Below are 27,500 nucleotides of genomic sequence, written 5' to 3'. Positions count from 1 at the left end.
CACATGCAGTGAGGAGACGTGTCCTTGCATGAAGACAGTAATGGCAGAGAATATCTCCAATTTTGCGAAAGACAATCCACAACCAAAGCCAGGGCGACATGTGAAGAAAAGCTGGGATCATCAACCCGAGGTAGATCTACACCAACCACTCTGCACGCCAGTTCCTAGTGCAGAAACTTTCCGAGAATAACGTTCCTCCGACCAAAATAATGCAGCTATCTGGGCACAACAACGTTAAGCAGCATTTCCCAAGAGGAACACCGTGGCTTCAGTCTGATGCTAAACGGCACTGCACCGGTCTCGGAGCTGTCGCCAGTGTCGGCAGACGACACATTGGATTCGCACGGCCACTTCAACTCCAGCCGTCTCCACTGCCACTGCCACAATCACATCCCAGCAAACGCTAACAACACTGTTTGCAAGGCCTGTGCACGTTGGTACCATCAACATCAACCAATATTTGTCCAGTCACCAAACCGAGAAGTGACCATCTGAAAGCTGTCGACTCGCCTGGCTCCGACTTGACTGTCATCCTATCGCGGAAGGATATGCTTTGCTGTTGTTGTTCCTTTTGGTTTCTTTTATCCTGTGGCCCCTGCTTTTCTTTTTATCTGGTATATTTTGAAGTGACCATCATTTCGTTGTTCGAATTTATTTAATCAATGTTCAATATTAAACTTAACAGTGTTAACAAAGGCGAACTACTTTGTCCTAGTTTGAGAGTGTGTGTCATGGCGGAGGAATGAATGTCAAATTGAGTAAAGTGGTTTGAAGTTCTAAAGCGGGTTGATCCAAAGGCAATAGCGCTGTCGGTGACTTTTAGTTAGATCTGGCACAGAAGTATATAATGTAGGATAAACAGAATACTACATGGCTTGCTGTGTCGTACCAGATTTACACTCGTTGCTTTTTCAAATAGTGAACAGCTCGCTTTCGCTCGCAGTTCACTATTTAAAAAAACAACTCGTGTAAATCTGGTACGACACAGCAAGCCATGTAGTATTCTCTATATGCAGTGTTTTGAAGTTATTGTTCTTCCTGCATCTAAATGCGCAATCCACATCCCCCCTGGGCTTTCAGCTACGTTTTAGGTGTATTGGCATTAAGTTTTCCCATGAATTATGTGGCATGTAAAGCTTAATATTACTGGGAAAAGTCGACTTCGTGAAGTCTTATTCACGAAACTCGCTGCACGAAACTTTGGCACTAAATATTCGGCAAACAAAGACTTTGCGAAGTTTCCGCGAAGTCAGCTTAGGGCTTCATTACGTTCCATTGTCCTGGCCACCAATGACGGGCGCAGTGGCGTGGTGGTAAGACGTCGGCCTCCTAATCGGGAGGTCGTGAGTTCGAATCCCGGTCGCTGCCGCCTGGTTGGTTAAGCGTGGAGATTTTTCCGATCTCCCAGGTCAACTTATGTGCAGACCTGCTAAACCCCCTTCGTGTGTACACAAGTTCAAGTTCAAGTTTATTGGTCCATAACCCATGGGGGCATTTTGAACAATAAATACAATCAATACAATCATGATATATGCTAATATAATAAATAAATAAATAAAAAATAAAAAAAAATAAAAAATAAAAAATAAATAATAAAAAAAAATTATGAAAAACTGTTACAAATTCTATTAGTAAAGTCCAAAATATTCTTTAGCATTTCTTTTTCTTAGTCGCAAACAACTTTTTAAATTTAAGTGCTTTAGGTTTTTTCCAATAGTAAGGTGGTAACAACTCAGCTCTTTCTTCTTTGAAAAAATCACAGACAAATAAATAATGGAATTCATCACCTTTGTCATGCGATACACATTTGGTGCAAGTTCTTTCTGACCTCGGGATGTTAAGATAACGTTCTTTTTGTAAAGGTAAATTGTTGTTTAATGTTCTAAACTTCATCATTGAAACACATTGCTGATATGGCAGGGTTGTGACGTAGTCTTCACATGCAAAAATATCTTTGAACATTCGATAATTCCAAAACATATTTTTTGTTCCAATTTCTGTAAACCATTTATGGATATACTGGTCATATAGACTTCTTTTTACTTTCTTTTTAAACCATGTACTTGAGTATTGAATGTTTTCTTGAGAAGTCCAAAGGCCAGAGAGACCAATTTCATTTAAGGTTTTTTCAATGAAACATAAGTACTTGGATTCAATCATCTTGTTGATATACAATCTATAAGTAAAGCAATACACAATACTTGAAAATTTATTTTTATGAATAGGACTAATCAGTTTATACCAATAGCAAAGCATTCTACATTTCATATTAACATCTAGTGGATATCTTCCAAGTTCACCAAATATCATAGCATTTGGAGTTGATTTTTTTAGTTTGAAAACAATTTTACACGCAAGCACAAGACCAAGTGCACACGGAAAAGATCCTGCAATCATGTAATCCATGTCGGAGTTCGGTGGGTTATGGAAACACGAAAAATACCAGCATGCCTACTTAACGAAAGCGGAGGGAAGCTGACTATGCTCTCAGAGTATTATGTGGGGAACCCAAATGGGCAAACGAGCTCACACGTAACCAGACAATTCTGGAACGCTGAAGAAAAGAAGTCCTGGCCACCTTGTGTGTCATTGGGCCTGAAATGTTCTCGCAGGTTAAGACCTATAGACTACAAGCGCGAGCCTTTTAACCAACACTTTCCGCCTCTCTGCCGTAACCATACACGGTGAAGTGGCGAGTTTACCTCGGTCAACATAAATCCGGACTTAGCCAATACTGAGCACTGTTCTCGCTGCAAATGTCCCTGCCCCAAACACCATGCCAAAACACCCCCCTTCCAGCGCGTCTGATCACCTTCTCTCCTCCTCCCCCCCCCCCCCCCCCTCCCCCGTTATTATCAACGATATATTCTTCCAGTTGGTCTGGAACCTCCGGCATAGCCCCGAATGAACTCCGTGGAAGTGACAGAATAGCGACAGTGACCTTTGGGGCAAAAATCTCACGTAGACAAACTGGTTAAACTTATTGTTTGGTATTCACTCAGACGGTCCATGAACCTTGCACGGGGCGACGTCGGGTTATGATATTGCCAACACTCCTGTCACACTGCTACTTATCTATCGTACTGCTCTTTCCTATCATCCTGTGTGTTCATGAAAGCGGTGCTGCTGCTAATCTCTCTCACGGATTGTTACTCGCACTGGACAGCACGTACAGATTGATAACACTCCTTGACCAGTGCCCAGTGTGTGTGTCTACAGTGGAATCCCCCCTTTCAGAACCCCAATTTAACACTTCCCCCCTTTTAAAGAGCTTGATTTTTCAGCGAGTAGAGCAAAACAACGACTAAACTGAAAACAAAAGAAAACAAACAATATCGGTAACCAACTATACAACCAGCCAGCCAGAGTTAGAAGGAGAGAGAGAGAGAGAGAGAGAGAGAGAGAGAGAGAGAGAGAGAGAGAGAGAGAGAGAGAGAGAGAGAGAGAGAGAGTGAGAGAGAGGGAGGGAGGGAGGGAGAGAGAGGGAAAGAGAGAGAGAGAGAGAGAGAGAGAGGGAGAGAGTGAGAGAGGGAGGGAGAGAGTGAGAGAGGGAGAGGGGGAGACTCAGACTCAAAACTTTATTACAAAAGGATAAAGGTTTTAGGCAAAGCCTATTCTTCCAACCTGTCCTTTATACAACACATAAAGACGGACACACATACAAAAATATAAATTCAATCATATAAAATACAGAAATACATTGTATGGAATGCAACACAATGTGCATTTAAGGAATTACCGGTACATAAGGAGAACTCAAAAATTACAAAATTACATTAACATACAACCTTTCATTTGGGAATAAAGTTGCTCCGATCAGCTACACATCCGTTAACACTAGTACAAAATGTTTAACAAAATAACAATCGAACAAGACATTTCATTCACGAGTGATGTGTGAACGTGACTGTCTCTTAAACATTTTCACTGAAGTTGCATTACTTATCTGTTGGGGGAAGGAGTTCCAGAGAAACGCTCCCGAGAAGGCTAAGCTCGATTTGTGGAGGTCCATGCGAGGTATAGGAGGGATGATTTTTTGCCGTGTTGACATTGATCAAGTTTTGAAAAGCACGTGTCAGCGCAAGTGTTGAAAGAGAGAGAGAGAGAGAGAGAGAGAGAGAGAGAGAGAGAGAGAGAGAGAGAGAGAGAGAGAAAAAAAGAGAGAGAGAGAGAGAGAGAGAGAGAGAGAGAGAGAGGGAGAGATGGAATGTATGTATGTATGTATGTATGTATGTACTAGATGATTACCCGCTTCGCCGGGAAGAAGTAGAGCCGAATACCCGGCCGTCGCCGGGGACCCGGCTTTGCCGGGTGTACGCCGGCATCGCCGGCGCACGAAGGAAAGGAGATCTAAAAATAGTAACGTGCAGTGACCTTCTAAATATAGTAACGTACAAACGGGAATATGAATTGACGCCGGCGCACGAAGGAAGGGAGATCTAAAAATAGTAACGTGCAGTGAAAAACGAAAATCGGTTCAGCGCTGCGCGCTGAGAGCACGTGTTGAAATATCTGATCGATCAGGTTGTGTCCGGGGTGCGAAATTTTTTTTCACACGTCAGTTGCGGGCTTTCAATCCCGAAGGCTATTTCCGAGTAGCTACGAACGTAAACGGAAGTTCCGATGTGTTCGGATGCTTATCGATTTGAGTTGTCGTTCGTGTCTCGCTGACCCAGTACACGGTAGCGCTGGAATGAGTGCAATCCGAGCTACGAACTTTGCCGATTGCAATCTAGAAATGATCGTCACTGCTGCAGGGTCAATGTGTGAATTAATAGGATAGAGCGAAAAGAATGCACTCAGCACTCGCTCAATCCATGCTGAGGCTCATAAACTCCCAGCCTGCAGAACATCATACAGACAGCAGTCTTTCTTTCCTCGCCCTCCCACCACAGGCACTGAGGCAGTATCCTCAGCCTCGGACATTTTCCTCTCACTGATTGTCAATCATCGGTTTGGATCAACCAGCAGGTAAGTTATTGTTTTTAAAATCCAAGACATGACCATTGCAAACGTGGCCTTTGTAGAAATGAGCAAGATTCATCTGTTGTGTATGTCATGTGTGTGTTACTGAGTAACTGGGTGTGACTGTGAGTCACAGAGTGTGTGCTTGTTGTGTTCTTATTTTTTTTACTCAAGTTTAGAAAATGCTTGATCTTTAATCTATATGCACAGAATCAAATGTTGCTGTATCAGTGTATGAACTATGGTTGTAAAAGAATAAACAAAACAATTACTGAATTAGTGAGTGATTTGGCTCTGATAGTGAAGTTGAAATAGTACTTATTTCATTTTCAAGACATGTTAATAGTTATGTTAATATTGTTATGGTTTTTTTCAGGCCTCCCGAGAAACCAGAGATGATGTGCATCATTCATACAGCTCCTGTCTTTCAGTTCCAACAGTTTACCTTTAAACATGGCTACATGTACTGGAGAGATATCAGGATGACTTGGCGTGGTGCTTTACATTACAGACTACTCCTGAAGAGTAAGTTACACATTTATAAGGTATTGGTGATGGTAGTCTGTAGCTATAAACATGCATGTACTGATGTAGATCATTCAGCAGTCTTTTGTTCTTTGTAAATTGTATTACATTTACAAGTACTTTGTAGATGAAATTATTCATACATTTGAAGATGCATAGTAATACTGTGCATGGTAATTCACTAATTGGTATGATGTACTTTGTATACATAATGGTACAAATATCTTTATTTTCTCTCTCCTTCCCATCTTAAAGTTTGTTGCAACCCTATACTCATAAAGTGCATTATGCTGTTTGTATGAACATTGATTTGAACTATTGTGATGCAAGAAAGTAAAACATGAAATAGCTAGAATGAAAGATTTACTCATTACTGGAATTATTTTAAATACAGTCAGTCCTTTCCTTGGCTCACAATCACAGATCTGGCCAGTTTTTTTTTATAGTTTATTTTTTTATTTTTTACATGGAATAAGAGTTATATAATATAGTAAAACGTATCAACACCCTGACTGCCCTTGTGCAGAGTTAGAATTTTCTGAATGACTTCACATCACATTTTTCAACAAAACTGTAAGGTGTCAACGCTATATAGGGAATGTGTGTGGGATGAGGGCTCATGCTGTCAATTTAAAAAAAATAGTAAATTTCCATCACATTCCAGAAAAACCGCTCACATCAGCAGCATAACAAGATATCATGTCGTTAGAAAGGTTCTTGTGAGGAAGTCTGTTTAATCTTAATGATGAAATATTTTCTTTTTAATTTTAATGATGAAAGTATATAAATAAATGGTTTTCACAGGAAGGAATGATGGCACCTGTAATACTACAGAACAATGTTTACAGTTTAGTTAATAGTTGTCACTGTCAGTATCACCCACACCATTCTCCATCCCACTGATTGTGTGAAGAACAAGTATTACTTCCTACCTACCTTCCCGCACCCCCACCACACACCCTCTTCTCAATACCAAAAGTATATCCCCATCAGCGCACAGCAAAGTCTGAATGTGCTCAGTAATACATTTTCTTTATTTTCCAGGAAGTGAGGTGCCGAGATATGAGGTGCAGGCAGCTTGCAGAGTGGTGCCTGGCTTTGCTGAGGATGATGATCAGATTCAGTCCATTCTGTGCTGACAGAGCTACCAGAACTGACCCACACTGCTGGCATGACCTTTACAGCTGCATTCAACACTTTACTTTTACGCTGGTAACTTTACGGTTGCTCTCTCTCGATTGAGCATTTTTATTTTAACTAAGGGGAAAAAGTAAATGCCTCTGCAGAGATTCGAACCTAGGACCTTGAGATTTTCAGGCCCATGTCCTAACCACTAGGTTTTTTTATTGTAAGATGGATATATGTCTAGTGGATGCAGCTACATGTACAAATGTGCCAAATTAGAACTTGCATTCTCAGCCTATAGTTTTCTTGGGCCATTCATGTGAGTACTAAATATTGTGAATGCATTGGTATTCCTAGACTATCACACATGTGAGACTGCCTTTTCTTACTTTTGTGAACTCACTTTGTTTACCTCTTTGTGTTAATAAATGCAGTTTATCAGTTACCTCTGTTGGTTTCTTCTGCAAGTATGTCAAATGGCCCACGCACACACACACAGACACGCACAAAATCAGATCTCAAGTGTAAGTATTCTTTTTGCAGTTTTATTTTAATGCCCATAATCAGTCAAACAAATAATTATATCATCACACTTGCACCTAAGCTTAAAGTAGCAGTCCTGCATACATGTGTAATGTGTAAATGTTTCAGGTCACCATCTGTCCTGGCTTGAACATGCAATAAGAACACCTCTACACAAACACATGTACAGTCAACTGGCTAGCTGCTTCCCTGTAAGGCATATTTGTCTATGAATTAATCGATTTTCCGCAGACAGCAGCCAGGTAGTGGATCTTTAGTATATGTCCAAGCAGACGGTTGATCTTATTACAACACATCAAGGAAATATTTAAAAAAAACTGATTCCAAAATCTAACCTTCCAAAGTTCATAATCAATAAAGAAGAATGGTATGTTACTGGAACCCTTTATTTATGACTTAAGGCAATGTGCGGCAGTAAAATTACCAAACTTAAAGGTACTGAACTTGTCAAATCCAGGTGCACGGATCCCCTGGGGCTTTTAGTCATACCTCAGGCAGCTATCCGTTAGAAGAACTACCAAGTTTCATTGACTTGCACCCAAAGAGTCAAGAACTGCGTCGTCACAGATGTCGTCGTTGGGTAGTTTTGGGTTTGTTTTACTACCATAGGAGGATTTTTGAACTGTAAATGCACTCAGCTGCAACAAAAACGCAAAACTAAGGCTGTGAGCTGCATTGTGCCTTTAAACTTGAAGAATAGTCAAGGAATAACTTGGTTTTCTGGTTAATTCTTGAAGTGACATTAAAATGAATGAAAACATTGTGGGTGGATAAGACTATGGAATTTAGCATTAACAGCGCCATATGGGATTTCTAGAAAACAGTTTTACAGCAACATCATACATCAGAAATTCATAATATTTAAGGATACACATGTATTATATCTACAATCATAAAGAATGTGTTTTTTTTGTTAAAAACTACAGTTGAATTTAAATTAATTATTGTAATGAATATGCAGTAAGAAATTCGTTCATCCTCATGACAAAAGATATCAAAATTCAACTGTAGTCTGTTGTCAAAAATCGTTCTATATGATTGTAGATTGATACATGTGTATCTTTGTGCCAAATATTAGGAATTTCTGATGTATGATGTCGCTGTTAAACAGTTTCCTAGAAATCCAATGTAACGACTGTTTCCAACGGCACTCTACGTCGATCAGTATTCACAATTCTCCGAAAGCGGCGTATGGCTGCCTAAATGGCGGGGTAAAAAGGATCATACACGTAAAAATCCACTCGTGCAAAAACACGAGTGTACATGGGAGTTTCAGCCCACGAACGCAGAAGAAGTATTCACAATTGTTTTATTTATTTTTATGCAGAAAACCAGGTTACAGTAGTACCTGCCATATCCGGTCACCCATTAGTCATTGCAAAGGTGACCGCAAATATCAGGTGGCCGTTCATTACAGGCCCCCTCCTCCTCCAAAAAACCCCAAAAAACACGATCAAGTTTTCATGAAGAAAAGAAAGCGATCATCCACGAGCCGCCGATTCATTGTCTCTGTTAGTTTTGCTTTCGTTTATACATCTTAATTATTTGCGTGTTTAACTCGATCGTCCTGGCTAAGCTATTGTTTCGTATGTTTCTATGTGTGTTGTTTGGATTATTATATATGTATTTGAGTGTCAGATAAACAAGTGTTTCAAACTCACATCAGCTGTGATCGATCCGGAAGTGACTGCCGTAAATGTACATGTATGCGCATGTCTGTATTTACAGTTTGCGCATGCGTAAGTATTCATGTCGTCTGCTCGTGCTGTGCCGTCTGTGCACACAACACACACACACACACACACACACACACACACACACACACACACACACACACCACAGGCGCTCGCCCGCGAAAGTGACAAGTGGCCGTTAAGTGGCCGCTCCTGTCGAGTAAGAGGGGCACCTTAGGGCAAAAATCAGTGACCGTTGACCGCGTCAGACAGGTTAACGGCCATTAAGAGTCAATTATAGAAGGAAAACTCATTAGTCATGGGAAAGCTGGCCGCTCCGGATAGGTTCACGCCCACGAAAGGGCCGGAAATGGAAGGGACTACTGTATTCCATGTATTTTCCGAATTCAATTTTACTGCCGAACATTTCCTTAAAGGCACAGTGCAGCTCACAGCCTTCGTTTTGCGTTTTTGTTGCAGCTGAGTGCATTTACAGTTCAACAAGAAGAGCAAACGCTCGATCGAGTCACTTTCGCAGTTCTGAATATTATATGAGGCATCAGATGGACAGGAAGAAATTGCTATTCACAACACAATGAGTCACGTTCACATAAAATTTGAGCCCGGTCACTTTTATAGTTTCCGAGAAAAGCCCAACGTTAAGTTGTGTGTTGCCGAACAGAAAAGGCTAGTTATCTCCCTTGTTTTTCTGATAACGTTCGTAAAAGGCTACAGATGTAAATACTTTGATGTAAAGAATAATCCTACAAAGTTTCAATCACATCCGATGAACTTTGTCAAAGATATAAAATGTCTAATTTTTCCTTTGACGCTGACCTGTGACCTTGAAAAAGGTCAAAGGTCAACGAAACCATCGTTAAAGTGTAGAGGTCATTGGAGGTCACGACTAAACAAAATATGAGCCCGATCGCTTTGATAGTTTCCGAGAAAAGTCCAACGTTAAGGTGGTGTCTACGGACGGCCGGCCGGACGGCCGGCCGGCCGGCCGGACAGACTAACACTGACCGATTACATAGAGTCACTTTTTCTCAAGTGACTCAAAAATCCTCCTATGGTAGTAAAACAAACCCAAAACTACCCAACGACGACATCTGTGAAGCTCGACAGTTTCTTGTTCACGCGAGTGCATAAATTAACCTAGTTATTACGTGGTGTTTGGTCGGAGTTCGATTCAACTCCATTTTGTTTTACACAAACTCATGATGACGTCTGACATAGTTTGCTAGTGACGTGTCTTTTTGTGCATGATGTGGTGATCTACCTGATCTAAATTTAGATCCAAAAATAGGTCAAGACCAGACGGGTCCGAGTACGAAATTAATTCGTAAAAAAAATCGCAGTTCTTGACTCTTTGGGTGCAAGTCAATGAAACGTGGTAGTTCTTCTAATGGATAGCTGCCTGAGGTATAGGCTCTGTGCACCTGGATTTGACAAGTTCAGTACCTTTAAGAAAATGTAAGATTTACTGAACTTTGACCCAGCAGTTTTTGTAAGTGGACAGGCCTTAGTTTTATTTCGGTGGCATAATTCAATGCGCTTCGTCAAAATGTCTTGAACTGAAAACAAAAGCAGACGCAAGACTTATGGTCAGTTGGAGTTGTCTCCCGTACTCCTAACTTGAATGTGCTGCAGACAGGTGTACCCAAACAGCTCATATCACAAACGGTTTGGAATTCCCAAAAACGCAAGATCCGCACTGCACAACTTCAGTTCAGCGCTCGGTCTCTTTTTGAAAATGTGTATCTTGAGAGAAAAATATAGAATATTGCACCGTCCAAAGGAATGGAGTTCTTATGGGACAATGACAGCGCTCAGTTCAAAACGATAGGACAACTTTTTAAATGAGGCAGGGCTACGGGGGGGGGGGGGGGGTGGTTATGGGGGTTGCACAACCCCCCCCCCCCCCCCTAAACATGTACCTCACTTATTTAAAACATTTTTTATGATTGTTTATTTTATGCCGTTTCATGCAAGGAGCGACCATTTTCCTATCTCAGAATATGACCTACCCATCAGCTTCAGGGGGCTTCGCCCCCTGACCCCCACAATATAGGGGCTCTAGAGAAAGGGGGAATGTACGTTCTGGCTCACCGATTCCGACAGACCCTAAATATTAACGCAAAATAGGCTTCTGGACTAAACTTTTACTAAAATGAAACATGCGACAAAATCAGAAAAATACTGCATAAATCCATACAAAAAAAAATACAGTAAAGTAAGGTTGTTTTGAACCAATGCCGGGTCTGTCGGAATCAGTAACCCAGAACGTACATTCCCCCTTTCTCTCTGTGCAACGCTAAATTTAGTTTCCATTGAAATATTAACTAGTTGCAGCCAGCGTGCGTATTGATCCAATCTGCCCGTCGGTCGGCTAGCCATAACTACCGTATTGATCTGGTAAAAACAAACAGCAAGCTTGTCTTCTATACTGATTCCTCCAATGGCAAGACAAGATTAAATCATGTGATAGCAACAGTTACGTCACGTCCGCCCACCACTTGGTATTGATTGTAACATAGCCTGGTGATTTTGCCATTTCATTCCGGACTCGCCCGCCGTGCAGTTGTGCTTTCTGTGAGAGTCAAGATAGCATTTCTGAAGAATTAGAGAGAGAACTTCTTCCTCAAGATATGGATCAACAAAGCAGATGGAGTGTAGAACAACTTGGCATCATTGAGGAGCATATATTTCATCATAATAATTATGTTGATGTATTGAATAGAATGAAAAGAGAAGGGCCATCAGAAAGTAGGAAACTACCTAGATTTCTCTCCCAACCAAAAAGAAAACTGACATCTCTGTATGGGGAGCAGGTAAAAAAACGAAAGGTTATGTCACCAGAAGAACTCCATCAATACTTGCAGTCAAAAGAGGTTGATGTGAGTAAGACAGTTAGGAAAGAAGTTTTCTTTTTTTCCTCAGAGAAAATAGGGTCATCAGATGCTGCTATTGAAAAGCTGAAGGAAGGATACAGGCAGATTCAAAGACAGGAGGCCACCAGTATGTGTTTTAACCTTCAGTATGGTTCTCTTCTGGATGCATCTTTCAAATTCTTTCAGGAAGAAAAGGAACGAGGAATTCACAAAAACAAGTGGGAAGAGTGGTTGCAGGCAAACATTGGCATCTCACCAGCTTATTCACGCAAACTGAGAGAGATTGCTCGTTTGCTGAAACCATACTTTAGCAGGTTTTCTACAGTTGGTCTGTCTTTCATTGAAATCTACTCTCTGAAAAAAGATTTGAAGACAATGTTTGAAAGTAATGAGGAGATTAGAAAATATTGGACTTCTCCCATGCAAGAACCACTACAACTCCAAACACGATCCTCTCAGGTAGAAAACACTCAGTTGTGAGAAGTCAGTCACGGTTGAGCAGAGCGCTCCAGGCTGGAGCGCCAGGTCTTTGTATTGCCTGCTATTGATGTTTCTTCCAACCCGTCACTACACTCAGTTGTGAGAAGTCAGTCACGGTTGAGCAGAGCGCTCCAGGCTGGAGCGCCAGGTCTTTGTATTGCCTGCTATTGATGTTTCTTCCAACCCGTCAAACAACTTCTAAAGGCTGCCTTTTCAGGCGGCCGCCGAGTGCACTTTATGCAAATGACTTGTTTATTGATTCAAGCTTTGACAAGTGTACTTGGTGGCTGCTTTGAAACTCAACAAAGCCTAGTACTCCCCTTTCACAAACACTTCCCAAACGCAAGCAACTTCCTTTTCCCCGCTGCAGTCAGAACAAAGCTGTCATAGCGGGTTTTCCCGATTGACAAAAATTCTTATTACACACTCATACTATTTGCGTTTATTCTCCAGTGGCCAATTGCATAAGAATATTCTGGTGATGAATAAACGCGCTTTGTGTCATTAGCATCTAAAGATTTCTTGTTTACAATAGTTGTGTTGATCTGATGAAGCGCGGAACTGATCTTAGGGTTGTCATGGTGAAACACTCGCTTCTGAAACAGTGCTTCCTTGTAGTTATCATGCGATATGCTCGACTTTACAACCTGTTTGCTTACACCCTTTGCTTTTTTAACCACCCCTTTCTCACTTGCAACACTGTACATCTTTGCACGCAATCCAACATACTCCTTAATTATCTTCCCATTCATTTCATCTTTCATCTTTCCAATAACCTTCTTGTTAACATTTGAGTGCAATGGTGATTCTTTAGGGTAGTCGCAAGTGTCATAAAAAGAATCTTTTCCTTTTACTGCAGGACTTTCAGCTTCTAGATCTTTGTAAATGTCATCCGCTGGAATGTCAAGTAAGAATGAATCTGTGTCTGTGTAAAGTACTCTCGATTTGGGATATCTTGGTTTCAAATAATCATACAAAAACTCAAGCATCAACAGTTTTGACAACTCTAGCACAGTAAAGCCTATGAATACTGGTTTGTCAAGCTTGACTACAAGTTTTTTCATTAAGATACCATACAGCTGTTCATGAAAGTATTTAAAGTCTTGATACTGTGGTTTGGATGTCAGCTTGATGGCCTCATTTTCTCTTGTAACAAGTCTAACATCCTTTCTCTTGTGTGGGTTTTCCATTGTCTTACCAAAGCAACTGTTGTTCATCAGTTTAAAAAAGTCTTTCTCTGATGCATCAGCGGCTTTGGTTCTCAGTTCTGTGTTTTTCATGATGTAAGGTTTCATAAACTGTTCTTGATCAAATAAAATTATACGATGAACAGCCTTCAAAATTAATCCATGTCTAATGTAAAACTGTAACAGTCTGTAGTGACACACATACTTCTTTTTGTGAAACAGATTGGGCACCAGCTTTGGAGGTTCTCTTGGGTTTACTTTTAACCTCTCAGCAGCTAAAGGATAATCATTATGTAGATCATGAAGTGATAGTGGATAGTCTAAGTCAACTTCTAGTATCCATCCCTTTCGACTGTCTGGGCCTGCTTTTAATATTGTCAGCACAACACATTGTGAAAATGGTCCTGAATAGATCTTAAAGTTCCGAAGTGGAAGCGTCTGACACATTGCCCAACCATACAAATTGTTTGCATCTAGATACATGATGTAATTAGAAGGTTTCATAGGATCAAAGTCGTCCAAGTATTTGTTGTTGGCTTTGCAGTAATTGTGTGAAGCCATACTGATTCCTCCACGTAGTCCATTTTCAATCATCTGAAGTGTAGGTAGATCTGATAGCAAGTCAATCTTTACTCCTGTAAATCTAAGAAATGCATCCCAGCTCATGCCTGGTGCAGATATGTAATGTGAAGGATCTAGATTGTAGTGCTTCATACATGTTCTTCTGTAATTCTCAAATATATCTGCAAGTAAACAAACATCAGCCAACAAATATTGATCATGATAATCACCCATTGTATTACATCCTAATTTATTCCATGCAGTCTTAGCGTGTTCATAGTCTTCGTCACTTATACCTTTACCCTTCAGCCGTGAGAAGTAAGCATCCTTTGGTGGTAACTCATCTTCATCAAACCTCTCCCACGAATCCATGTATTCATATGGATAGACTCCCTTTCTAACTAAGTCACTGTCAAAGTACTTACATGTGATTGGGAAAGCAGTTAGTGATGAAGATAAAGACTCAAGTGTTCCCATCAGATGTTGAGCAGAATCGTAGAAGTATAAACTATTCAGAGTAAAGGCCATGTACTTTTCTGAAGACTGCGCAATGCATCTTGCTTTGTATTCATCAGTTACTGCCTGCATGATCAGATGTGAATCATAACCGCGCAAGTTATGGAAGAAGATTGGAAGCTTCCAAGTCTTAGGATCAAACTTTAATTGTAGATTACATTTGCTGTGTGCTGCTCCTCGGAACTGCCCACTTACATGATCATGATCTCTTACTATTGGATTGTCTGGGTTTGGTGTTAGACTTTGTTCGCATATCCAACACTGTGTGGTAGAGTTAAACTGTTCTTGGTCTTCAGGTTTCATAACAATGTCTGAAAGATTCAGTTGTTTGGAGCAGTCATTTCGCACTTGGTTCATTTGCTGTAAGAAGTTCTTTGCTGCATTAGGTCCTCTGTACAATTGCGGTTTAGAATGTTTACCATCTGAACTAACAACAATAAATGCATATGAACAGACTTGATGATTACTTAGAGTTACTGTTTTAGGTAGGTCTTTTGGTAAAGGTCCTTCATATGGCACAATGATAGATTCAAAGTCAGCATAAACAACATAAGGACTTTTCTGCAGTTTGCATACATTCTTAAAATACACTTTGCTGTCTGGCGGTGGTGTTGTTAACTTCACGACCGCATCATCAACGCTCTTACAATGTTGCTTGTGTATAAGTGCTGCATGAATTGATGGAATACGCAAGAGACATCGCCTACAAAAGTCTTGTTTACTATTGTGATTGCTTGTGCTCGCCATCAGTCTACTCATTGTACGAATCAAAGTGTAATGATATTTTACACCATCAGTCATTAGTAACATGTCAACATGGTTAGTATCACAATCACCAATCGTTGGTGAGTTCTTTGATATTCTGACTGGTTTCAGTTCATCTTCCTCATCCCACGTGTAAACATTTACGGTGATGGGTTTGTTTTGCTGTTCAAATTTGTCAATGCTTGTAATGCTGACAGGAAATTCAATACCAGTAAAGTTTAGTTTATTTCTGTATGCATTATAGTTAGACACTCTTTCTGCATTTTTCTTTACACTGTACAGTCTTGCCAGAACACACCACATAAAACATTTGTCATCATCATTCTTTATGTTCAGCACAGCACGTTTTTTGACAAGAGTAGGAGGTAAAGGTATGTAACTTCTACCTCTGATGGGGGCAAATTTACTTAGCTTCAATTCTATTTTTAGAATTTCACCTTCTGACCATCCGGATCCTTTCATCTTTGCATCCTCTGCAGCTTGCTCAAACCGTTTCATCATTTCATCTGCCCAGTTTCCATTCAATTCTGCCATAGAATTAAGTGCTAGTTGTCTGGTTGAAACATGAACTTCTAGCACCTCATCACTGACTGTTTTGTATTTTATTAAACTGACTATCTGCACTTTTACTGGAGGTTCAATCAACAAATTGTTTGGAATTTGTTCAATGGCGTCTTGCACACTGGACTGCACATTTTGAGGATCCGTTACTTGTAATTCAACGGTGTCAAATACTGTCGATAAAGATTCTAATACAGAGTCTTCCATCGCTGTGAGTTTGATTTTATAACTCAAAATAAAAATATAAATCAAAAAAATGAAGTTGCTTAGAATTCTTTCTCAGAGCTTCCATTTTTGTTAACACTATAAAATCTGAAATAAAAAATCATTTAACATTTGTACCACGTGGAACTAATTGTAATTCCTCTTTTACAAAGGCTCTTTGCGGTGCTGGTTCTCTCAAGTAATATATAGGTGGATTTGTCTCTACTACTCTCTTGATTTCATGAATGTCAATACTCCAGATTGGATCCGTTGCACGCTTCCTGCTGTCACCCTCAGCTTCACCGGGTGCATATAAATATCTGACTTTCTGATTGAAAGGTAGTAATGCCACTGGTGTTGTTGACTTTGGAGCAACAGGTATTATTTTCTGTTTGATTGCATCAACTGGTCTTAACCCTGTAGCTTTAAATACCTCCAGATTCATTGCTCTAAGTACTGATGGTAATCTTTTGACCCATTCAGTGTTACGAAATTTACTTTCTGTGTCCAAAAATTCCTGATGGTACTGATATGAAAACAGTTTTTCTGCCAACTGTTTGTTAAAGCTCTCAACAATAGCCTGTGACCTGTGGTTTCCTGGAATACCTCTCTTCACTGTAACATGATGTTTTAACAGAAGCTGGTTGACAGCTCCTTTAAACTCCTTACCATCATCGCACTGAATCATTCTGGGATACTTTAGTGGTCCACGTCTGTAAATTTCTTGCAGGGCAACAGCTGTAGCTATAGCACTTTTCTCTGTCAACGGTTCAGCATCTTTGTATCTTGTTGCAACATCAACTACAGTCAGTGCATACTTATATTTCTTCCTTCTGACTGTGTCATGCGGTAAATACAGCAGGTCTATTTGATGAGTGTCATTCGGTTTAATGTTAACAAAGTGTGGTCGTGTAATTTTTCTTGGTGCAGGTAAATAGATCTGCCAAACTGCCTGCTTTGACAACCATTTCTTTGCTGTATCTTGAGAAACACCTGCTGCGTCACTGAGCTTGTCAATAGCAGTTCTTCCTTTCCAGTATCCTTTTGGGGAATAATATATTTTAGATAACAAAGCATCACTCATGGTTTTTTAAATGACAGAATATTAAGATTTGACAGCACGCGCAATAAAGTAAACAACAGCCATACCAATAACAATGAAAACAATCTCGCCCACCTTCTGCTCTTCTGAAGGCTGATAAAAGTCACCCAGTTTTGGAGGAGCACTTGTCTTCATTTTCTTTCCAGTTACAAGATAGTATTCTTGAATGGCTGCATCAACATTGGCAAAGGTTTTGTTTGCATGTCCTTGCTGCCTGAGTTTATCATTCATAAAGTCTAACTGCGCAATTCGTTTCTTCTCGTATTCATCCTGTGCTTTCGCCAGTTGTTCCATGGCTTTGTTGTGCCTTTCCCTCTCTTCACCATTTTGCAGTTTAGAAAACAAATAGTTGCTGCCAGAAAATGCAAGCGCATTTACAATCGCACCTCCCACCATCATAACCAAGCTAGCCATTTTATTGTCTTACATGTTTATATTTTCTGGAATAATTCCTTGCTTCACCAGGAAGTCTTTTGTTGCAAAGGAAGCTGTCACAACACCAATTAGTTTAGCACCGTCTTCGAAGTCTAACTTTCCCAAGTCGGCTGGTTTCATTCTGAGGAGACTTTTACCCAGCATTGTGTAACCTACACTCAAGCCTCCAATCACTGCAGCGTGATAAACTAGATTAACTATTGTCTTTTCAGAACTCATTTTTATGTTATCAAAATTAAAATATTAAAATTATTCCATATGAAATGAATCCACTGCAGGTACTACTGTGGGCTTTGTTATTGTTTGTACTGCTTTGTTTGTTGGTTTTGGTGTTTCTGATTTTGGTGTTTCTGATTTTGGTGTTTCTGACACTTTATATTTGCCTTGCCAAAGTTTGTAAAGCAAGTATCCACCTCCTCCAACAACAGCTGCTACAGCTACTTTTCTGTATGATAGAAATGAAGATTTTAATTCTTGATCAGTTTGTGTGACCTTAGTCACTTCAGGAATGTTTGGTGTCTGCTCAACTTCAGACATAATGTTCTGCTTTGCCTTTTGATTTAACTTTTTTTGTCTGTTCCATTCGGCTAGTTTTTTTCCTGCTTCTACTCTACCAGGTTTCTTTGTCACTGTGTTCACTTCTGGTATTTTCGTCTGCTCCACTGTCTGCTTCAACTGATCTGTCATCTTTTTTATTCTGAAAATTAATGTGTTTGAAAGTAATTAATCCAGCAACAAATGGTACTAATAAAGCACCAAATCGATAATACAGGCCACAGGCAAGAGATTCGAGGGACTTGGAAACAACAGGGTCATGAGTTAGATCATGTGTTAAGTCTTCCTCCGAGTCGAGAGGTGTAAAATGTCCAAAAATCTTTGTGTACAAACCTATAACAGTCTGTCCAATACTTCTAACCATCTTAGAACCAAGCACTGATTCATACCGTCCATGATACTTTTCTATATCTTCTGAGGAAAGATGTTGTACTTCTTCCACAGTTAACTGCTGCCCAAGGTAGTGTTTTGTTTTTCCACAAACAGCAAGTGAATACAATCTTTCTTTTTTATCAGGTATAGTCCTACTGTCACAGATTTCAATATCTGTAGCAGTCTGCATCAGCAATTCATCACAGTTCATTTTATTTTGATGCAGAATAAAATTAAAATCTAGTAATTAAACTTGAGTAAGAACTTAGGTAGGAACTTAACAAGAACTTAGGTAGGAACTTGAGTAAGAACTTAGGTAGGAACTTAGGTAGGAACTTAACAAGAACTTGTGTAAGAACTTGGGTAAGAACTTAGTAAGAACTTGACAAGAACTTGACAAGAACTTGAGTAAGAACTTGGTAAGAACTTGACAAGAACTTGAGTAAGAACTTGACAAGAACTTAGCAAGGATTTCTACAAACATACATACTGAACTGGTTGATCAGTTTTTAAAACCAGTTTCGAGTGCTTAGAAGATTTCAGATTATTCTTTATTCTTTCTCTCTCCTGTTTGTTTTCAATGACATCATTTTCTCGAAGACACTCTTCAAAACTGTCACGGTCCTTTGAATAGAACAATGTTATTGTTTTGAGTTGCTCTCTAAAGTCTTTCAGAACTGCATTGTATTTTTGTGTTAATATCCAAACTGATATTAATGCATGTCGTCCACTGAATGCAAGCTTTGCTAGTGCACTTTTCTTTCTAACAATGTCACGTTCTGCTGCACAGTCATCAATAATAAACAGTGTTGGCGTGTTCTGAAAAAGATCGAAATAATGCTCCAAGCAAACATTTAGACGATCAGAAGGATTTACAATAAATATATTTTGATCAGACCATATGAATTTTCTCTCCTTGTATGTTCTGTTATGCTTTATGGTTGGACAGAATATGACTATGTGTTCAAAGTGATTTATGTAAACAGTCTGTAATAAATCCAAAACATATCTTGTTTTGCCGCAACCTGTTGCCCCACAAATCAAAGAACAGTGTGGATCTTTTGGAAGAAAATCTAGATACTTCATTTTAACACGTTCAATAAACAATATCCTGTAATCTGCTTTCAGAGATGTTTAACTGCGCATCTGACACAACAAACACGTAGATCTTAACTGATTTACTACTACTCCCTACTTCCTTTTCAATTTGTATTGTGATTCCTTCTGATCCGTTTTCAATTCGCCTTCCACTTCCATGCAGTTTGTTGTCGTCAGTTGTTCTGAGATCCAGCCATAACGCATATTTATTTGTCAAGAAATCTTCTACGCCAACACCGTGTAAATGTAGATCTTTAGCCACAAGATCAGATGTTGGGTCTTTCAATCTTCCTCCAGTAAAGTACTTTCTTGCTTCATCATAGTGTTGGTATGGCAGCATGCCAGATGCAAATATTTGGTTTGGCTGCCCTTCAATTGTGCAATATACTCTATTGATTAGTGGATTGTAAAACTTTTCTATTTGCCTTTCATATGAATCTTTTGGTTCCTCAAACAACATAAGTATTCCCTTCATTGACCTAGCTGGTGTATTCAAGTTAATGTTCCAGATTGGATCAGCCTGGCTTTTTGAAAGTGTACTGTGATTCAACACTCTTTCATAATAGATAGGCAGCTTAGAACTGTACTGATTTTCTATAAGTCTAGCCAGTTCAGGATGGTTTACAACATCAAACTCTAAAGAAATTCCAGACACCTTATACTTTGCTTCCGGGTCTTCTGAAAGCATAACACGATCATAACTATTGAAAGTCAGGTCGTATGACAGCCTGTCACGCAATGCTCCTTGATAGAAGGGAGGATGTGAATTTATGAGTTCAAAGTCAAGTGGAATACAAAATTTGTTTCCAAAAGCAACATTGACAGCGTTATCTTTTTTGTTGTCAGCTTTATCTCCTGCTCCTATTCTAACTTTTATCCCATTGTCTGACTGAATCCCTTGAAACACTCTGTTTTTCTTTTCATTGTCAGTCAACCAATTATCTGCATAAACTAAAAAAACATCTGCATTATTCAATGACATCACTTCCCGCCCTTCCAGTTTGACAGTAATCTTCCTCACAATTGCTCTTCCTACATTATAAGCCAAAGTCCTATTTGCATCTGAGCCAGATTCTAATTCTAATTTGAATGATAGTCTTACAGTGCCTGGTACAATAACATCGTTCTTACCCAGATTAGGAAACCTAACAGTAAGTATTTCATTCTGATCAATAGTAGAAGGATTATTTGTAACTATAACTGTTTGCCTTATTCCTTTTACCCCGAGAGGTTCTTTCAGCCTTCTGTAAGGATCAAGAACAGAACCGAACGATTGTGCCATCTTTTTTTATTTTCAAAATAAAAAATAAGTTACAAATGGCAGAAGGTGGATTTGAAGATTTATTTGAGCCAGCGGACGACATGAGCGAAGCAATCCCTTTGGTTCCCTACCATCATTCACTGCATTATGAGGTGGCACGACATGAACTTCTGGAAGGTAAAGTTAGAGATTTCTACAAAAGTTTAGGAGAAGAACCTGATGTTTTAGATCCAAACCAGTTCAAAATGGAAGCAAATCATTTATATACAACTAGCGATAAAGGAGAAAAAGTCCAACTTACATATAAATCTAATCCTGCTAAGTTTCTATCAAAAGTTTCACTAAAACAAAAACTTACTGCTAATCGACTTAGGCAATTAGATATTGTGCCTAGCACACGGTCATCAACTTCCCATGTTGTTTCCTTACTTCAACAAGCAGAACTAGGACTACCAACTGCTACTCAAATAGAATCTGTTCCATTGCAAGATCTTAATAAACTTGCAGATGAGGCTGATCAACTTATACAAGAGATAGAGACTTCTTTTTCTGAGGAAACTTCACTGAAGACTCCACATGAACTATTACCTATGAGAGAAATAGAAGCCCTTAATCAATCACTACAAACCATCAGAGGTGAAATAGCAAATAATCTGTCAAAACTAGGTCAGCTGGATGAAGATATAAACAAAGAGAAACAAAAACTTGCTGATGCTGATGATTTGAACCTAGAACAAGAAGTAAAAAACAGAATTTCTAAGCGTTTAAAAGATTTGCAGGAGGAGAAAGCCATAAGGTTAGAAGTTCTAAGTAACAATAGAGAACAACTGAGAACACAGGTCAGCAGAATAAAAAATACAATTCAAAGAATCCTTTACGAAGACACAACTCTTGCTGAAAGAATTAGAACGCTTTTCAGAGAGCAGGGAATCACAATAGCTAGTATACTAACTGCGTTAGGATTTGCAATAAGCACATTAGTGTTAACACTCACAGGTGGCACTGTCACACCTCCACCTCCACCTCCACCTTCATCTCCATCTGATCCGGGATGGGTAAAGAAACAACTCAAACACATTGCAGAACTATTAAAGAAACTAGCAGCAAAAGCTTTGGATGCACTTCCAGGAATCATTGGTTCAATTGTTAGCTGGCTGTTATCTTTTGCAGGTAAAGTTGTTGGTTTCATGGCTGAACATCTCTGGACTCTAATAGTTTTAATTGCAGGTGTTCTGCTAACGAGAATAAAGCAAAAGTAAGCCTACACCCACTCCACCAATTACTAGAGCAGTCTTCTGCGATTCATGATCATCACTAATACTAACAGCTTGATCATCCCTAGTGACAGAATGATCTTCACCTGCAGCCCGATCTTCACTTGTCACGCTTTGTTTCTGTTCATTGTGATATGGCTGTAACATCGTTCTGATTTCTGAATTCAGTTCTTCACCCTTTCCAAGCGGCTGGGTGTCACTAGCAATAATGATTTCATTGTTATAATTTGTTATTGTTCCAATCTGCAGCTGGAGATCAGAAGGTAACATGTAAAGGCCGTTACCAACAGCAAAGTCAACTTTTGATCTTGCATAACGGAGAGAGTCTTGATACCTTTTGATGCTGGAAGGCAGATCAACTGCAGAGTTTATGACATCTTCTAAATTTGATAACAACTGTTTCTGTGCACCAAACCCTGTGCTTGTTCTCATTATGTTTGATCGTGTCTGTGCCTGCGAGCCTAGCAAGCACCACGCATATGTTCGGATAGATTCATTGATCCTTTCAACACCTGATCCAGTGAAACCTTTGCCGGTGTCTAATATAAAAGTAGTCCATGCATTGTGGTGCTCTTGTTCTATTGATCCTAACTGTACCTGCACATTTGAAGAAAAAGATGTATGACCTGGCCAGTAATCAAAATTATACCTCCTGTGGACACCCCATAAATATAGTGTTCCCATGCCATGGTTTTTGTCTTGCTTTTGCCTAAAGTCGGTCTTAAAATCTATATTGAATTCATTGCAGAGACGCTCATACACTTTCATGTTTATCCTATTGTTGAATGGGTTCCAGCTCTTTTCATGCGGCATTGGTGCCTGAAGTTCAGACAAGATTCTCCTGCACTGATAGTAAACGTGAAATGTGTACACACACTTTGTCAGTAAGTTTGAATTATTCATGTGGTCTGCATAGGACACTCCACATCCTGTGGTTGCACAGAATATTGCAAAGTTTAACTGATTCTGATAGAACTGAATTGGGTGAGAGTTCCACATCTTTGGAACACTATCATTTTTGATTGGGGGATTTAGGTAAGAATGGAATGGGTCAGGCACTTTAACGCGAATGGATTCTGTTTCTGTTACAGCAAAGTCCAACTCATGGAAAGAAATAGTCTTTGGATTGTAATATGGTCCAGTTTTGTATTTAACGTCTTTGTTGAATTTATACTGACTCATTTTTGTTGTTGAATAAAAAATGTTTATCACACTAACAAATGTGAAGACTGGTGTGCCAGTTAAACTTGCAAACCCTATCAACAATCAAAATGGAGGAATGAAAGTTGCACTGCATGAAATTATGTACAAGGTTACTTGGTATAATATCAGTAAAAAAAAGGCTAACAACTGGGTTAGAATTAATGGTAAAACACATTCTGTAGAAGATGGTTACTATGACTTCTGCACTTTAGAGAAAGAATTGTTTGCTCCAGTAGGTATTACAGCGAGTTTAAATCATGCAAGTCTCATTGCTACTCTTACTATGCCCAAAACTAGAGAAGTAAACGTTGAGTTTCCAACCAAACTCCTTGATATGCTTGGAATTACAAATTTATACAAGGGAACACGTCCCATTGACATGGATGTTAACAGTGTACTGTTTGTTCACATGAGAGAGCTTAACACATCCTATAATCTGTTTAATGATCAGCGTTCTGATCTGCTTAGGATTCTTCCACCGAGTGATGCCTCTTTTTGTAAAATGCACGTGCCAACATTTAAGACACTTCAGTTCAAGGACTTGGAGGAAGGGTGTCATGAATTCCTACACATTGATCTGAAAAATCAAAGTGGACAACCAGTTGATTGTTTGTTTAACATTACATTGGAAATAGTTCCATAAAATATTGAGTATTAAAATGTCGAGTGGACCTACAATAGCTTATCCTGTTGCATGTTCAACTATAGAGTTGAAAGATTTAGCAGACGCTATCGACTTTGAGAGCAATGCTGAAGTTGGTGCAGTGTATGCATTCGAGTTTACAGACACTGGTCATTACAAGAGAAAGGAAATCGACGATGAAAAGAAACCAAGATTTCTCAAACTAGGCCAAATCCGTGATGTTAATGTACCTGATCCAATTGTCGATGACATATACTACATGTGGAAACATCAGAATAAAAAATGGGTACTTAGTCCTGTTATAAAAAAGATTGACTGGGAAATGAAGTTTGAATTTGTGAGTCCATACACTCTTGTTGGAAAAGACGACACATTCCGTAAGTCAATCAATGCTAAACCACTAATTGTTAGCCTTGTTCCTGCGATTAACAGCAGGGGAGAAGTTGCAGTTAAACCTTTCCATAAGAACAACTATCTCATTCACAGAAAACAAAGTGTTGAAAAGGACGCTGACACCATTGTCGATTTTATACCCAAGCTTCCAATAGGGCAGAATGCAACTATGATATTTGATATAGTTGTCAGGAAAAGGGAAGAAACCACAAACACTGTTCTAATGAGAGGAATAAATCTCAACTGGAGACCATTAAATGTTGAAGAAGTCAGAGTATTTATTGCTGTTCAAAAGGATTCTAACACAATAAAAAAACAGACGTCAAACCAAAATGTTGTTGTTAACGCAGATATAAATAATTTAACAGAAATAAGAAGTATTAATCTTACTTATCTTGATTTGATTGCTTTCTACTATACAGATAAGGTGTTAAGCAATGAACAGCTTCAAAGCTTAGCAGAAACACTGGCCAGTGAGAATTAAGATAAATATTTTATATTTTGCATTAAAAAGATGACTAGCAGTGTGAAGCTTTATCCTAATATTGATGAAAGTGCAGCAGAAAGTCAACAATTCAGACTGGCACACATTAGTAATATACAAAAACAACTAGAAGATGAATTAGAAAAATATTCTCGCGCTAGACGTAAGTACTCAACAACTTACAACAGCCTTTCTAATGCCAGCACTGGTTCTACTATCCTTGCATCAGCTGCAGGTGTAACGGGAACAATTCTGTTAGCTACCGGAGTAGGGACTCCAGTTTCTCTAATCCTAGGTGGTGTGGCAGCAGCAGTTGGTGGTTTATCATTTATAGCATCAGCTATAATGAAAAAAATTGTGAAAAAGCTTGAAAAACACGAATCCATTTCCACTCTTGCATCATCAAAATTGTCTAGCCTAAAACTGTCTATCAGTAAAGCACTTGAAGATTCAAAAGTTTCTGACGAAGAATTCAAACAGATACAAACAGACTTTGATGACTACAAAAGTAAGAAAGCAAGTATTCAAACAAAAACACGAGCTGAATATAACAAGCCACTCGATATAGAAGATCTGAAAAAGCAGTTTTTAAAAAAGGGGATTCAAATAGGACGGGAAGAAAAAGTAAAAATAGAATCACTTGTAAAGAGTTAACTATTCGTTTAGACAGTCACATTGCATGTATCAGATATAATTCTAACAGTGAAAGAACATATGAAGTAAAGTTTGTAAATGAGAGAGCGTATTGAGCTTAAGAATGTTGTATAAGAGAAAGGGGGAATGTACGTTCTGGGTTACTGATTCCGACAGACCCGGCATTGGTTCAAAACAACCTTACTTTACTGTATTTTTTTTGGTATGGATTTATGCAGTATTTTTCTGATTTTGTCGCATGTTTCATTTTAGTAAAAGTTTAGTCCAGAAGCCTATTTTGCGTTAATATTTAGGGTCTGTCGGAATCGGTGAGCCAGAACGTACATTCTCCCTTTCTCTGCTCTGCCCCTTGACCCCGCCAAGGGGAACATCCCCCTGGACCACCACTGGCAACCCCCACCCACCCCTCCTCTTAGCCTAGTCCGGCCCTGTGAGGCGTAGCGGGCCTTTAAAACATTGACAAAAATGTACAATAGCAACAAGTTGTAATGCTCAATACAACCAATACTGAGTGGACATTTACAATACTAGGAAACAGTTCTTTTTGTCCGATGATCCTCTGCGGCTGTTGCTGTAGTTTCCCCATCGATCATAGCTGGACTTGGATAGCACTGCTTTTCATCCACATTCACTGGCCAGGTCTTCGTCATCTTCAGTCACTACTGACAAATGAATGAAAAAGGAACGGATCTTAAACACAACGACAAGAACAAGTCTAAGTATGAGTATAAAGGAATAAGTTGTGTACTGTTTGTAACTGACACACATAGTGACATACACACACTAAACCCACATAAATGCCAAGAGCTTAAACATTCTTTTTCCCTGGTAGACAAGTTCAAATAAAATCCCCCGTCTGATTTTTGTTGGAACCCCAAAGGCAGTGATTAAGTGGATTTCCATTATAGTCAAGGATGTTTTCAATGTAACTTGTAAGCTACAGAACATGTAGTGATGTACACACATACAACTTTAACTTGTCTACATTGTATACATGTCTGTCAGTGTCACCTTATTTGAATACATTCAGTTCACTAATTCAGTCAAAATTTCACTGAATGTAAAACGACATATTATTCTAGAAAGATATCAATGCCACTGTCCTACATTATCATAGGAATCATGTGTGTCAAGTTCTATTATTATTTTCCTTTTAAAGTTTTACGCTCTCTGTGCTCTACACACATGCATAATATACATGTTATACATACTCAAAAAAGGAAAATAATAACAGAACTTGATACACAGTTTCATTGAGATAATTAATAAATTATATCCTGACAGTGACAGTGTTTACTGCAATGGCCAATGCATTTTTTTTTAATCAAACATACACACTGAAAGTCATGCGCTTCTAGTATATTAGTAATGGTTCCAATACGGGAGGAAGTGATCACCATACTGGTGAAATAAGGCTAAGAGCTTGCGGTTTGGAGTCTAAGTCAGTAGGTGTTCATTATTTTATTATTATCCCTGAACCTGAATTATAAAAAAAAAAACACCACTCTCTCACAGTCTTGCTCACAGTCACACACGCACACCTCCACATGAGTTATTCTGACCAGAACTTGAGAATGAGAGAGAGGGGAAGGAAAAAACACACTGTATGTCATAACACTGACACTCGTACATAATAAAACCTTTTACCTGATTCGTCGCTGGCCATGCAGCAATCGGTTGGCTTTTTCAGCTGAGAGGAGACCTGCAATAAAATAATAGATGAAGTACCAATCATGGGAACATCACTTTCAAAATGGTGAGTACTAGCAGAGCAGTAGAACCATTGATTGCCTTTCAAAGAAACGCACTGTAACCAGCCAGCCTGGGTAAGTCAGCAATTTGATTCTTGAACTAGCCTCCAACCTGCTTGCAATTATATTCCGAGAAGGTTATCTATTTTTAATTCTAGCATTAAAACATTTGACCAGCACTAGCTTTGATTTTTTATTCACTGTCTTGGAAGTTGGATTCAATCTTAAAAAAAAGGATTTTAAAAATATTATGACATGTATGCATCTCGAATTGGG

The 27,500-nt window shown here is 39.2% G+C and overlaps 1 protein-coding gene and 2 long non-coding RNA genes across 3 annotated transcripts in view; 2 read left to right on the top strand and 1 right to left on the bottom strand.

Moving 5' to 3' along the window:
- The window catches only part of LOC138973099 (uncharacterized), a 39,572-nt gene that overhangs the window by 2,615 nt on the left and 9,457 nt on the right, over positions 1 to 27,500 (top strand). The gene's annotated exons all lie outside the window — the stretch shown is intronic.
- LOC138973098 (uncharacterized) lies at positions 4,535 to 6,723 on the top strand. Its single transcript, XR_011457886.1, has 3 exons — positions 4,535 to 4,971; positions 5,342 to 5,490; positions 6,535 to 6,723. It is a non-coding gene; the product is annotated as an uncharacterized lncRNA (long non-coding RNA).
- The window catches only part of LOC138972236 (uncharacterized), a 2,278-nt gene continuing 669 nt past the window's right edge, over positions 25,892 to 27,500 (bottom strand). Inside the window, exons 2-3 of the long non-coding RNA XR_011457509.1 lie at positions 27,121 to 27,175; positions 25,892 to 26,135 (exon numbers count right to left, since the gene is read on the bottom strand). This is a non-coding gene — a long non-coding RNA (uncharacterized lncRNA). The remainder of the gene's footprint in view (positions 26,136 to 27,120; positions 27,176 to 27,500) is intronic.

Source organism: Littorina saxatilis, linkage group LG8, assembly GCF_037325665.1.
Source record: "Littorina saxatilis isolate snail1 linkage group LG8, US_GU_Lsax_2.0, whole genome shotgun sequence".
Classification (NCBI taxonomy): domain Eukaryota; kingdom Metazoa; phylum Mollusca; class Gastropoda; order Littorinimorpha; family Littorinidae; genus Littorina; species Littorina saxatilis.
The sequence above is the reverse complement of the archived record's forward strand: the minus strand, read 5'-3'. Positions and strand labels throughout refer to the sequence as shown.